We start from the raw sequence: 15,214 nt of genomic DNA, 5'->3' as shown, positions 1-15,214 counted from the left end.
GCATCACCAGTAACAAAGTTCCAGTGATTGGAAGGGGATAAGGAAAAAAGAGCCCCCAGTGCTCCTTTTCCCATTTTCCTTGGCTCCCTTTCAGGTGTCAGCAGCGTGCATCTCACAGTCACTGCAGCTGCATCAAGAGCCCATCAGTGCAGATGAGTGCAAGAGGGGGCTTGGTCTGGTCCCTGGGTCTGGAGCCTGCCCAGACTCAGCCAAGGCTGAAAAAAGCCTCACCCAGAGGGAGGGGACTTCCCCTTCAGGGAGCAGCAGGGAGCTCAGCTGTAATATTCCCAGGGTCCACTGAGCTCACCACATCTCCCCTGGCTTGTGGGAGGATGGACCTTTGGCTGTGATTTATCCATGATTTTGCTAAGCTGCTCTTCCTCACACCAGGTCTGCCTTTGCAGGGAAGGCATGCCTGCAGATTCCTCTGGGTTTGGAAAAGTCAACCCTACAGTTACTCTCTTCCTGGAGAAGCACATTTGATTTACCTTAGGAAATTAGTGCTTCTGCATTGACCTTGATGGATGTAGGCTTTGTGGTTTGTGTTTGGTTCAGGAGAGCTTAGTGGCATTTCTTAATCACTATCAAAACATTTCACTGACAACTTCGACATGCCCAGCTTTGGCCTTACAGCAGAAGCAGCAGTGCTTTTTCTTCCCTAAGTCCCTGATTTTTTCTGATGTTTGTCAGGTGTAGGGAAGGATGATATTGGTGTTGCATCTCCTGAGACCTTCACTGTTGTCCTCAGCCAGTGCCTAGGAAAGATGCAGCATGAGCTGGTTATCTATGAAAAATAATGGGTTTTGAATGATTGATATGTGGGAATATTCCAGTCTCTGCTTGTCTGTTTTTCTCACTGTGAGATTGAGGTTTTGCTTCTGTCTTCTATCCTTATTCCCATTTTGGTGATAGGAAACGGGCTGGCTGAGCAGCTACAGGAAAGGTACCAAACCCAAGAGACCTGGGATGCTGATCCAGCTCCCCAGTGTTAGGGGTGATGCAGCTCGGAGTGCCCAGCCTCAGAGCATGGCAGTGACACCCTTGGAGTGCCTCTCTCCTGTCTGCCTGGGACCTTGTTGCCCCAGGGTATGAGTTACTACCAAAATTTAACACTGTCTCAGCCAGGTCAATAAAAAAATAGAACTCTCTGCTCATAACTGGAGGGAGATGCAGCTCTGCTTGGCTTCTTGAGAGCTGCCCAGAGTTTGTGCACAACTCCATATCCAAAGCCTCCCTTTTCGTGTTGCTTGACCACCAGGTGACAAGCAGAGGTACAAAATCCCTGTCCCCAGCCATCTGCAGAGAGAGGAGTTACCCAGGGACCAGCCCTGGCATTGCTCCCTGAAGCTTGTGGAAGTACTACTGCTTCCAGATGTCCTGCCTGTCCCCTGCATGTCCAGTCATGTTTATTAAACCTCTGCAGCAGATTGGGATTGGGAATCAAAGGGATAAAGCACAGTTTGGGGTCTGTGAATGGTTGCAGAAAGCTGGGGCAGGGAGATGGGAGCAAGGAGTGATAATGTGCTAAGCCACTGCAGGTGCTGCATCAACAGAGGGTGAACCAGCCCCTTGCTGCCCTCCCACCAGCCGTCTCCCACAGAGATGTGCAGTTCAAACAGCAGAGACCTGGGGAGGGGGGGATTTGCTTCTGACTTTGGCACCTTCTCTTGCCCTGGTTGGCAGCCATCATTGGATGTGTTGCCTCATGTCAAACTTATCCATAGATGCCTAATCCTCTGCAACCAACCAGCTCGGCATCGAGGACTTCCTTCCAGGAGCCAGATATGTCAGTACCATTATACATGTGGGTCTTGAGTGACTTGTGCAAGGCAAGGCAGCAAGCTTGTGGTTGAGCAGGTGTTGAAAACCAGCTCTCCCAAGCTTCAAGTTGGCAGCCTTTCCAGCAGGAAATCCTTCGTTTAACTTTCCACCGCAGCAGATGGGGTTGCATCGATGTAGGAGGGAAGTCTCCATGCGCTCGTGCATTTCTTCCCGTCCTTCTTCACCTCCCCACGCTTCTCCCTGAAGGCATCTTCTCTCAAGGTGAAGAAATACTGCTCAGTGTCCAGGAGAGAGCAGAAAGGGAGCTGGATTGCCTCTGGCACCATGCACTGAAGAAAAGAATGGAATCGTTTTGGGCAAAGTTCAAGGCAGGTCATGCAAGTTTGCAAACGGCTTCTGCAGGGCTCCATCACCATCTCTTACCCATGAGAGCCTGTCAGGTGTAGCAGCAGGTTTCACTGCCACCCCTCACATCTCTTTCCTTCAAAGCAGGAACAAACTGCCCTGGAACAGGCTGACCTTCGGCATAATTATTTCTGCTTTTTTTCCCCCAAGTCAGGGGCACCTGAATGAAAGCCGAGGAAAGCTAAAACAACCTCAGCTTTTTGTCAGCTTTCCTTGCAATAGTGACAGGGCTGTTGTTCTGCTCTTGGCATTAAATAAGAAATCAGTGTTACCATGGGAGCAAACTCCCAAACAGGTGGTGATCACACACATATTAACCTGAACCAGTGCAGGAGGCACCACGTCCCCCTGCGGATCCGCCAAGGGTAGAGGAGATCTCATTACTCTTTGTTTGTGCTCAGAGTGTGGCTGTCCAGAGGATGGTGCCCAAATAGATAAGGCTCTAGGCACAGATGTCCGGTTTGATTATTCCTTTCCTTTTGCAACAAACCATATGGTACTGTGGGCAGCACAGATATCTGGCAATCAAAATTCCTGGGCTCCCTCCCTGACTCCACCATTTGCTCATTTAATTTTCAAAGCAGTTTTCATGCATCAGCAAAACATGCTGCCTTGAACCTCCCCACCCCCTTAAAACAAGAGCTCCCCCACATCACTGGAGGTGCTTTTAAACATAGTCACCATGTCTTGCTTTGCTATCGCAAAATTAGGTGCACTTAATGCTGCTAAATTACTTTGCCACCAACAGATAAAAGGCACTACAGACAGGTTGCTAATCAGTTTGATTAAGTAAAGCACCTAAAGTTTGCCACTGCTGCTGGACGATTGCAGGCTGATCCATCTATAACCCACAGGAGTAAGATGAATTAAGCATGATAAGGATTGTTTGGTTTCTGGTCCGTCAACCAGTGAGTGAAATGACTTGGTGTTTATATGCCAGGTCACAGAGAAAAGTTTCTTGTGATTGGAAATGATTAGGCACACTGATTAATGCTTCCAGTGCTCTTTGATCCAGAGCTGCCAGTTGGAATGAGTCTTGCTACACAGAGACATCCCAACTGCCTGCTAACAAAAGTGCAGGGGGTAGAAAATTGACTGAAAAAATGTGGGTGGGGATGGGAAGGCTCTGCTGTAAGATATGCTCTTTTTCCATTGGGCTCCAGGCTTGCATTCTTTGAACCATCCTCTTATTCCTGGAAGTCAAGGCAGTTTGTAACTCATATTGTGCTTGTCAGGTTTATTCATTTTAAAGAAAATGTTCAGGAAGATTGCCAAGTCATCTAAACTTCCAGCACTGATAAGGACCTCAGGGTCCGCTAAATTAAGAAGAAAACATTGCAAGGCCAAGAAAAGCTTTAGAATACAGCATTTTATGAGTAGTCTTAACTCTTGTGAAACTGTTGTTTCTCTCAGTGTGCAGGTCACATCTCCTTATGATGGATGTTCCTTTTTTCAGCCATAGGAATTCCCTTTTTAAGCCTCTATCATAGGTGAAGTATTTGAAATAATTTCCTATGACAGGACACAGGAAGGTTTGCTTGTGTAAGAGATAGATTCCCCAGCATTTCTTACCATTTGTCTTCATTATTTTGCATCTCCTTCATGATTTGCGTTCTGTGGTTGACCCTTGAGCCAGCTGGCTTTGAACATGGCTGCATTGCACACTGCATTTCCTTTACAGCCAGGACGGCATTGTTTGCTATTCCCACTGTCACACCTGTCTATCCACACTTGGTCCTTCAGGGGTGATGTCCTCTTTTGTGGGATTTGTGTATATCAGGATGAGATTTCAATAAAAGTCAAGCATAACCTGTTAGCAGGTGGTGAATGGCCACTCCAAAGAGTTCTGGAAAGTTAGGAGTAAAGACTAAAATGTCTGGATGTACCATGGAGCTGAATTGCAGGTGTCCACACCCCAGGGCATTAAGCCATTCCCAAATCACGAACTGCTCTCTGATTTAGAGAGCCCCCAGACCCATAGCAACTTACCTCAAAATGCTTCTGCTGCAAACCCAGGTGGTTCAGCTGCTTTTGTTCAGGGAAGGGAGGGGCAGGAGCTGGGGCTGCCCCCTCCTCAGGCTACCCAAGGACATCCCTGCTGCTTGTGGCCAGCTCTGTGCTGGCCGCCTCTCTAAGTCCTGCCTGAGCACTGAGCATTCTGGCCATCCCACATTTCTCTTTGCTTGTGCTTGTGCTGAAGACCCCCAGTTTTGCAAAACATGGGAAAACTTTTGAGATACTGGAAGTGTTCAGGAGCTGAGAAAGCAGTGGATGAAAAGTGGTGCCTACTGGGGATGTAGGTCAGTGTAAGGAGGAAATTGTAACACTTTTTCAACCAAACCTGTTTCTTTGGGTGTGTCTACTTTTTCCATGTTTTACCAAGTACAAGAGCTTGGCAGAGACCAGCTCTGACAACTTCTTTGACATGGGAGGCCCATGTCCCATCTTCCACTTGAGTCAATGACCTGTAGAGACACCTGGCCAGACACCTTCCCACCACTGTTTCACATATCCAGAGATTATCTGTGCCTTCCCTGTACTCATAGGCCTGGGACCATAGCTGGTCCCCATACAAAGCCTCTGATCTCTGATAATGCATGAACTCACCCCAAGTTAGGCTGGCAACTTTGCGATTTCTCTCCTCTGCTCAGCTGTTTTCACAAAATGCATCAAAAACTTACCATCTTTCAGTTCTCTGACATGTTTGGTTCCTTCCAGCCAACGTATGCAGCAGATGGAGGACAGACAGACAGTGAATTCCTGGGTATTTTTACATGGGAAACTGGTATAAATATGAGTATAAATCAGTTTCCTGCCTTTGAGAAGTTGTGCTTCATACCTGTTTTCAAGCCTGTGTTGTCTTCCTGTGCATGGTCTGAATCAGTTAATATCTAATTGCAGATAATTTTCATAAAAATAGTTGCCTACTCTGCCTGTTTTCCAGTTTCCAGGTGGCTCCATGTTGGCTGCTTGGCTGCTGCCTGCCCTGCTGCTAATGTTCCTGTTTTCCTCCCCAGCTTATGTGGCTGCCCTGGCACGTTGCTGGGACAGGGAGCAGTGACGCAGGGGCTCCTGGAAGCCTGTGGATGGGCCAAGTAAAACACAGCTGGGCATCATCCCAAGTGCCTCAAAGACTGCTGCACCGAGTGGGTTCCCATTGTCTCAGACATCTCATTGTACTTAATAGCAACAGAGGTGTCTGTATCGCCCTCATTTACAGCAAGCTAGTGACTGGGGCCAGGAAAGGGAGGAATTTGGGGTTAGACATGCCTCCAACTCCTCAGGGTAGGAATCACTGCTTATCAGAAGCAATTTTGGAGAGATATTTCAGGTGTGGCTTCCATGATGGAGACAATTTCACACTGGTGGAAGCCATCCCAGTGGTGTGTGACAGCACTTTGTGGCCCAAACACGTCCCCAGCCGCGTGCCCCGGCACTGCTCCAGCTCACTGCCAGCCTACTTGCTGCCTCGCTTGCCTGCCGCATGCAAGACAAGAAAATGTTGGCATGACTGATAAACCCATCCTCCTTATCCTGTTCATCTTGGTATGGATCCTAGCAGGGAGGCAGTGGGTGGGATGGTGAGTTTAAAGGTGGTTAGCCAAAAATTAGACAGTGCAATCATTTGCCTTGTTATTGCTACCACAGTTAACCCTTTGGCTGCTGGCCCTGGCGTAGGGTGTCTGTGGGGCTCTGCCCATCTCTTGGGCTCATCAAGCCATGACAGGTGTTCCTCTTAGGCAAGACCTTTGGTCACAGCCAGTTTTGCCTTTACTGGCAGCAGTTGCCTTTTTTCCTCTTTCATGAGAGGTTGCTGCTCCCAGTGAGAGGCTGGGCCATGCGTGCCTGACCATGCCCATGAGGTGAAGGGCAGGGCTCATGCTTCAGGCTGGCATGACGTGGAGCATAAAACAAAACCGTAGTTGGGGAGGCATGGCCAGCAAGAAGCACAAGACTCACAGCCCCTCTGGGCAGGGTTAGACTGGGCAGACACCTGGCAGAGAGAGGCTGCCAGGTGTCCAGGTTAGGGTGCAACCCAGGGCGTTAAAAGTCTGAGTATGTGAAAGCTGGAGATGCTGTCTGAGTTAGTGAGTGATCTTAAAGATCTTTGTATGTTGGACATCCAAGGAAAGAAATTGCTGTTGGGTCCTTGCTGCTCTCTTCTCCAAATTGAAAATCTCAGGGCAATTTTTCCCCTGACATAATATATTGAGAAGATATCGGAAGGAATTACAGTAACAGAGACAAGGCTAGGTTAGAGGGGACCTCCTGACACCATCTGATCCAACTTTCCATTAAAAACAGGACCTTAGATTAGGTTAGTTGAGGTCAAATCAATTTACATCTTTATTATTTCTATTGAGAAAGATTCCACTCTCTTCAGGCAACTGATCGTAATGTTTGGTTGCTCTCGCAGGAAAGAATTTTTTTTGATATTCAGGTGGAACTTCCCTAGAGCTTCCCTAGAAGCCAGTTGTGCCCATTGCTTCTTCTATCATAGTGCATCCTTGTGAAGAGATGTGTCTCCTCCAGAACTACTTTTTATGTATTGGAAGGCAGTGATTTGATTTCCTCACACTAAGCCTTCCCTGCTGAAATCTGAGCAAGCACAATTCATTCATTTGTAAAGTTCTCCACTCCCCTAATCTTCTTGGTCCCCTCTGGACCATGTCCAGGCTTTCAGTGTCTCTTGAACTGGGAAGAGAGAAACTGGACAGTGTGTTCCAGGTATGGCCAAGCAGGTGCTGAGCTGAGTAGCTCATCTACCAGCAGTAGTATCACTAATTCAGCCCAGGATGCTGTTGGCTGTCATTGCTGCCAGGATTCGTGGCTGGCTCATGTTCCTCTTGCTGTCTGCCAAGACACCCTGTGCCTTTTCAGCAGAGCAACTGTCCAGCCATCCAGTGCCCAGCTGGTGCTCCTGCTTGGGATTATTCCATCCCAGGTTCAGGACTTGACATTTATCTCTACTGAACCTCATGTTAAACTTCATTCTTGTTGGCCAAATCTCAACAGTCTGTTGAGGTCTCTATATGGTGGCTTTTTCTTCCAGCACTGCTACCTCTTCACCCAACTTGGGCTCATCCTTAAATTTGGTGACAATGGATTCAAGCCTACCTTCCAGACCACTTATAAAACTGAATTGCATTGACTCCAGAAGAAATTAATTTGTGCCCAGCTGTCAGCATGACTTTGAGCCTTTTAACTTCTGAGCCTCTGAACTCAACAGTTTAGTCAGTTCCTCAGCCATTTTGTGTTTCATCTGCCCAGACCATATCTTACTGACTTATCAAAAAGGATTTTAAGGGAGGCTGTGTCAAACACTGTGAAAATCAAGTTGATGATGATATCCACTACTTTCCTTTCATCCACTAAGCATGTGTTTTGGTCAAGCAGGATTGACCCTTCAGATTGTCCATCTTGGCTTTTCACAGTCAGGTTCTTGAAATGTGTTTGCATGGAAATAGCTTTTGTGAGGACCTGTTCCATAGTTGTCTCAGGGACTGAAACAAGGCTGACTGGTCTGCAGTTTCCTGGATCTTCCTTCTGGCCCTTTTTGTAGGTAGACATAGTCCCCAGACAAGATTTCTCTCTACAAACCTGTTTACTCTTTTGTTTTTCACTTTTACTGCATGAGGAAATGATGTGTTTGACAGCAGACAAATGGCTTAAAGCACTATGGATGTCAACATGCATAAACAGAAGATCCTTGTGTGTGTTGATACCAGTGCAAATTAGTTAAACAGAACAAAATCTGGGCTGGAAAGGACAATAGTTCATGGTGACACTTGGTCATCACTGAAATTCCAAAGGTGCTCTTGTTGATGGTGAAATAATCCTATCTGCAGATCTAGGTGAACTAAAGTGCAGTTCTATGTAGCTTGAGCTGTCTTTAATATTTCTCTTGCAGGTTTAATTCAGCAGGGCTGGGCTTTGGTCTTGCATACATTCAGCAGTCAGGATTTTGGCCTCTCTGCCTGTACCTGGAAGATCTCTCCAAGGAGTGAGCTTGGTTTCAAGGGACTGTTGAGATATAGCATGCAGCTGACTGTACCATGATGGGGTCCTTACATGGAGTTGTCACCTCATGAGATGTGGCTAGAGTTCTTTTAGGTGAAAGGTGTGTGTAAAGTTTGCACAGACCAGAGCAATAAGTGGCCTAGATTTGGACTTACATTGATATAAATAATTATATATAACAATATATACATTGTTTAGTCAATGCAGTTATTTGGCATGATTACCCTGATATACAGCAACATACACTCTCAGACTTGTACACTTCTTTCATGTTCCAAAACAAGATATACATCTTTAGCTCAGACTTTCCAGTTTTGAAATATTAGGAGTAATCCAATGATACCATAGTAGTTGCATTGGAACCTGAGTTTTGTATTTTAATGTAAATGAGTTTTACATTTTAATAATCACCACATTAAATAGGAAATTACTTCTCTCCACTGCCAAAGGATGGGTTTTTCTGCTCCAGCTCAACAAGTGCCCAAGTCCTTCACATATCAGTTGGTGGCTCACAGTCTGGTTTCTGAGAAGAGCAAGAGGAGGATAGCAAGGGATAGGAAGAATAGGAAGTTGTCAAAAGACCAGGGAGGTTCATGTGAGGCTTCTGAATGGGACTATCCTCCTAGGCAGTGATTTGTTAACCTTCAGCTGCACATGGGTGCCCTCCTTCTGCACCAATGGATTCAAATTTTAAGGTGTAATTGCAATTACAACTGTAATTGTAAGGCAATTGACATGACATTGCTTAGCACTGTTATTAATACTCACAAACTAGGTAGCTATGTGTCTTCCTTTTAGGAGAGAGGAAACCTGGCATCCACTCAGGCTCTGTTAATACCAACCCCAGGTTATTTCAAGATGCTAAGAAGGAAAGTGTTCTTTTATTCCTAATTTTTCTGTTCTGTTTTCTTTTATTTATTTATTTATTTATTTATTTTTTCCCCCCACCTCACTAGAATTACCTGTTTCTGGTCTGTTTGGAAAGGGTCAATAGAAAACAAGATTCTGTTGGAACATTGAAACATGTCATTGCAACACCTGTGGTCAGTATTATGTGTGTGTACATGAATAGTCAGCTGAGTCTAAATAAACATGCAGAATGCCTGGTTTTGGCCAAGGAAGAAGTGGCAGCTGTTTGTGCTGGTGTTTCCCCTGTGCTGTGAGCTACCTGCTGGCTTTGCAGAGGTGGAACACTTTGGGGTCTCATTTGCTTGAAGCACTTTGTAGTGACCTCCCACAAGCCCTCCCTCCCTCTGTCTGGCTGCTTGCAGGTTTTCAATGAAAGGCCCTGTTCACACATGCAGCAACTCAAATTATCTCTAAATAAACCAGTATATGTGGAGGGTAATTCATGAGCACTTCCAGCACAGTGATAAATGGCAGGCAGGGCCAGTGCATACAAGACTCAGGCATGTGTCTCAATCAAGTTGTGCAAAGATACCGTAGAAGGGTGTGGAAACATGACCTTAAAATAAGAGCTGTGTCTTCTGGAGCTTTAGAGACCAGATTGTAAGTGACAGACACACAGTATTTGATCTGTCACCTCTTGTCTAATATTTTATTTCCAGAACTTGACACATGCTTCAGGTTTTACCCCCTATTCCTCCCCATGTGGCTACCGGTCTGCTTCCTGAAAAAATAACAGTCACCTAAGCTCTTTAAAGACGCCTTAAACAGCCAGGTGTGATAAATAATAACAATATATTTGAAAAGTTTATTTAATGACCAGGTGTTTTCCAGCCCTTGCTGACAAAATTCTTGAAGTGCAGTTGAGCTTTGCCTTAGAAGATGCTATTCTTCTGTGATGACTGAGAGGAAAAGTCTGAAAATGCAAGAGCAGTAGGAGGTTTTGGCCAGGTTTATCCCAGCAGGTTAAATAGGGACAAGGCATAACCCTGGGCACTGCTGTATACCTGTAAGCTGTTAGCACAGCTCCAGCCCCAGCTAGAGCTTCTCCAGACAGTGCCTGGGCACCATCTGTGGATGCACACTGGCCAGAGGCCATCACCAGTGGTAATTAGGCAGCAGGCATCTTGTTCTGGGGATGTGAAAGGGCTTGGCTGGCTGGATATGAGCTTCTGGGCAGTTGGTTCCAGTGCCAAGGGATGGAACCAACTTGTCTTATTTAAATGTATGGACAAGATGAAGTGTTTGGAATACAGGAGCCTCTCTGGTGAGGTAGAACAGATGTGAATTTTGCAATTTCTATTAAAGTTTCGAGTACTTCTTTCAGATACTGTCTCTCCTGAAAATTCTATGCTTGCTGAATTTCTGTTATTGCTCTCACATGGTAAAGAAAATAAGAAAACCTTGGACTTCAGATAGTAGACATAAAATAATGTGGAAGAAATGTTAAATGACTGGGGAGGAGTTTTGTTCTGGTCTACAGACAAACTATAGGAGGTTCATAGATTGCTGATGATACAGTTAGAAAGTGTGATGTATCTTCCTGTTTGTGAGAAGAGGAAGAAGGCACAGAAGGAAAGCCAGCTCAAAAATACAGGAATATTAAACACAAATGGTATGCAACCTGATGTGCAGTGTCTTGTTTGTCACATAATAGTGTCTATGCTATGACTACATATCTGTACTACTGTCTGTTTTATTATTAGGAATAATAAAAGGCTTACACTGTGGTCCAACTGGTCATGCTTGTTGCTGAAAAAATGATTATTTTTCTGCCCTTAAAATTCCAGTCGAAACTGATCTGATTCAATGCTGTAAAGCTCATCCTTCATAAACCAGCAGTCCTGGAATCCAGCACAGATGAATTACAGATGAAATGTATTTTTGCCCATTATGTCAATGCATTCCTTGTATTGAGGAACCCAAAATTGAACACAGTGCTCCAGATGCAATCTCACAAGTGTCAGATAAAGGGGAATTAAAACTTCTTTCAACTTGCACCGTTGTCTCACCATAGGAAGTGTCCTGGTTGGTCAGCCAAGAGATCAACATCACTCTGCTTGTCTACTCTGATGTGACAGGTTACCTCTAGAGGAGTTGGCATGTCTTTGGCTAAGGCACTGAGCTTAGAAATGTGCCTGGCTTGAAAAGCCAAATGTGCACCTTGGTCCTGCCTGTTTGTACCACAGTGGTGTATCTTCGTGTCCTGCTGAAATGGAGTCCCATGAGCATAAGATGTGTGATCTAAACAAAGAAGGAGGCAACAGGGATTATTTTGGTATCTCTGAGGGCTTAGTGTATAGGTATGGATGCTAACTCTGAAACAGAGAGCATGTGAAACTGCAGGCCACATAGCTTTCTCAGTCTTGCCTGAGAAAGTGGCCTGGGAATTCATGAGGAGGATTTAAAACAATCCTCAGAGACAGAAAACAGCCTTGCAGGTGCTGTTTGTCTGTCCCTTGTTTTCTTTGCAGGAGAAGGTCGGGGAGTGGTGTGCCCCACTGACCAATGATGGTGATGTAGTAGTTTGCTGACCAATAAGAGTTTCCTTTCTGTACTTTTCACGTATCAGTCTATAAAAAAGACCTGAAGTAATAAACTAAGAGATATTCTCCTGATTGACTTCTTGAGAGTCTGTGTCGTTCTTCTCGCCGTTCCTAATAGAGCGACATATAGGATGGTCCTTTCTCTGTCCTGAACGTTCTTTTAACCTATTCTGATGTTCATTCAGTCTTTTGTATTGCTTGCCCTTTAATTAAACTAGTCCTGAAGGACATGAAACTTGACTGAGGTGCTGTGCTCTATCTGAACTGCTCTGGTTAGTGGAGATGTGTGTTTGCAACATGTTTGCAGTATGGCGAAGTGAAGAACCATGTGAATAAAGGAGTAGCCGTAAAGTGCTGAAAATTAACTCTGTGTGATGGATTGAGGGGCTGGGGGGAAAATGCCCCCTCTCCTTGCCTTGCATCATCTCACCCTCATCCTTTCATTGTGCTCACCAAGGTGGGTGAAGTGGATCCTTACAGGGGGAGTTACAAAGCTCTGGTCGTGTTCCTAAGGTCTGAAATCAGTTGACAAAATGTGCACTGAGCAACCCGAGAGCCTCTCCTCTCAGGCTGGGAGGTCTGAGCACTGCCAAAAGCTTCTGGCCCCCTCTCCCAGCCTGATGCTTTGAAAGAATATCATTGGCTCCATGACACTGTGGGTCTGTTGACTTGTGTTTGCATGTTTGTGCTGGGATGTGTGCACAACTCAGAAGCAGGTCTGAGGTTAAGTAAAGCCCCTTGCCTGGTGAGGAACCTTGATCAACATGTCACAGAACGTGACAACTTCCATAATGGTTTGTAAAAAATGTGTACAGGGTTAGCTGCCAGCTTCCAGGGAGGGATATGTGTAACCACTTGAAATATTCAACTTCAGAGCTCTGCCATCTTCTCCACAGCAGTTTTGAAGACTTTGCTTGATTTCTCTATGCCAGCCAGTTACTGTACTATTTATCTGACATATTTGAGTTTTGTGTGGCTTACTGAAGGGTTTTTTCATGTCAGAGACTTAATATAGGCTTTAGTGTTTTGGTTTTTTTCCTAGTGTTCGAACTGAAAAAGAATTGGTTTTGGTTTTTTAAATTTTTTTTTACTTTTGAAAATTTATTCCTTTTATCATGTCTTAATTCAGGCATCTAAAACCATAGCCCACTTTGAATTTAGGCCAAACAGCCCTGCCATGACATGACACGGTTTTCTTATGATTGGGCACACAATTTAACTCAGCACAGATGAGTTTGGAGGTGAGTGTGATAAAAAGATACCTAGGCTGCAAGAATATAACAAAGTTTTGTCCTATGTACATTAGCTGTAGCTTACTCTTATGTCCCTCCAAGACCGGGGATTGTGCTCTTCATGAAAGCCTGTGTAAGTATTAAATGCTGGAAATAAAAAGATGATTGAGAAGATGATTTTTCAGTTATTATAGACTTTTATTTCAAGAGTGATGTGACTGCTGGGGTCAGTGATAATAACCAGAGTAAGCCTACCTTTCACATACACACATAAACAAGTGTTGGGGTATTTACATGAAACAGGGAATACTTACAATGCACAAAGAAAGATTTTATGAGATAGGCAGAAACCCAGAATGAAAGTATGACCTGGCAACTACCTTCTAAGGACACAATCACTTCTTCTGCCAGTATTGGGGTAATTTGTCACCATTCTCATTTGGTACATACTTTTCAGTAATACGCTTCTGCTACACATCTTGGAAGAGTTTAGTTTAAACTGGTTCTCCCATCCCCACTGGACCTCAGTGCAGATGAGGAATGAGAATCAGGTAAAAGGCTTATGAAAACAACTATTTTTGGCTTAGCCCTGATAGAACAACAACTCCATTGTTCTGCTCTGATATTGTCAGTGTGACTCATCTGTAGAGGACTTCCTGGCCCATTTTCTTTAAAAATGTGCTCTATCCAGAGAACTGACTGGGACTTTCTAAAACTAGAAACACTGAAAAAGAACAGTTTGCCCATTTTTTGGAATGCTTTTTGAATGCCGGTTAACCCTTTCTATACCACCTGACCTCAAAAGGTAAAATATGTGCTGTCTTACACAGGAAGATGCTTTCAACCAAAAATGTGTTTTTATGGACTTTTTTCCCTCCTGGTGGATGGGGATTATGGAGAGATCAGATTTTAAGGCTGTCATGGAGATTTAATTCAGGTATCCTCAGAGACTGAATAGCTGATGGCTGCTTCAGCATGAGAAGAATGATCAAGACTGGATGATGCCACTCTAAACCTCATCTGGCCTCTGGTGGTACCTTGCAAGCCTTGGGTTTCAGAGGATTTTCCTGGCCTTTGAGATTCTCAAAGCATGAGGACTTCTGCTGAGCTTTGAGGGTGCCACCACTGACAGAAACACAATGCTCAGCAGAGAGCCTGGAGACATTTCCTCCTTTAGTCCCTTGTTGTCTAGGATGCAGAAATGCCACTTGCCCCCAAACTGGGAAAATGTTTTCTTCGGTCACTCAAATACCAGAAAATAATGCATTGGAGAGCAGGGGTTAGGAGGAACTCAGTCTTGCCAGTCTTCCAGTGAGGATCTGTCCGATCCTTTTCACTTGTGTGTTTTCCCTGAAGATACAAAATCAGGTTGCAGTTGGATAAGTGCTTACTTAGTGTAACACTAAATAATCTCTCTTTCAAGAGCTTTAAGTACTACGTTGAATTAGGACTTTAGAAAGGTAAAAGCCAAGCTCCCTTTGCCAAGACAATCTTCCATTCATAGATTCTGGAAGTGGTCTGACATGGACATTGGTGAGCTGCTTTGTTATCTGTATGTGAAATCTGGCCCTGCTGAAACCAGTGGCAAAACTGCCATTGATTTTAAGAGTTCTGAATTTCATTTTCAGTATGTTTAATTGCATTATTTTTTTCCTATAACATTTGATATATAGGCATAGAGGACAAGGGAAAAATATTGGTATGACTGAGACACACTTTCCATTAGGGTAGGGGGTGGGCAGGTGTCACTGTGGGAAGGTATGTTCAGAGTTTTGCCTGGCACTTTGAAATGCTTTTAATTTTTTCCTACCTGCCATGCTTCAGCCTTCCAGTTTAAACGTGTGCATGAACAGCAGGTCTTATTATTTTGAGTGTTCTGTGTTTTTCTTCATTGTTTGCAATGTTTGCAAAACATTCCTCTTAGCAGGGCGATCCATCCTCAACTGGATCTTAATGAGACCAGTGCTTCCTTTCCTGGGAAAGTATGTGCCTCTGGTGAGAGAAGCCCACCTTTCACAAACCACAGCTAAAGCTTGTTTTTTCAGTGAAGCACAAAGCACACAGCCACTTGCAAATGTCAGTTTTCTTAGCATGAAGCAAATATGCATTTTGTAAATGTGGGACAGACATGTTTTGATGTGGGTCTTGAACAGGGCTTCAGTATAGAGATAGCTCATCTTTAATTTATAGTTACATGCAATTGAACCATTCCAGGAAAAGCCATTTTGTGGTTCTTGGGTCAGGGAAGAAGAAGGATAAAAACCTTCTACCCCTAAACAGTAGAAAGACACGACAGGCAGTACAGATCTACGTTCCCTAAAT

Source organism: Pseudopodoces humilis, chromosome 1 (assembly GCF_049639895.1).
Source record: "Pseudopodoces humilis isolate 2021_Gansu_Grassland_sample_001 chromosome 1, ASM4963989v1, whole genome shotgun sequence".
Lineage (NCBI taxonomy): Eukaryota > Metazoa > Chordata > Aves > Passeriformes > Paridae > Pseudopodoces > Pseudopodoces humilis.
The sequence above is the reverse complement of the archived record's forward strand: the minus strand, read 5'-3'. Positions refer to the sequence as shown.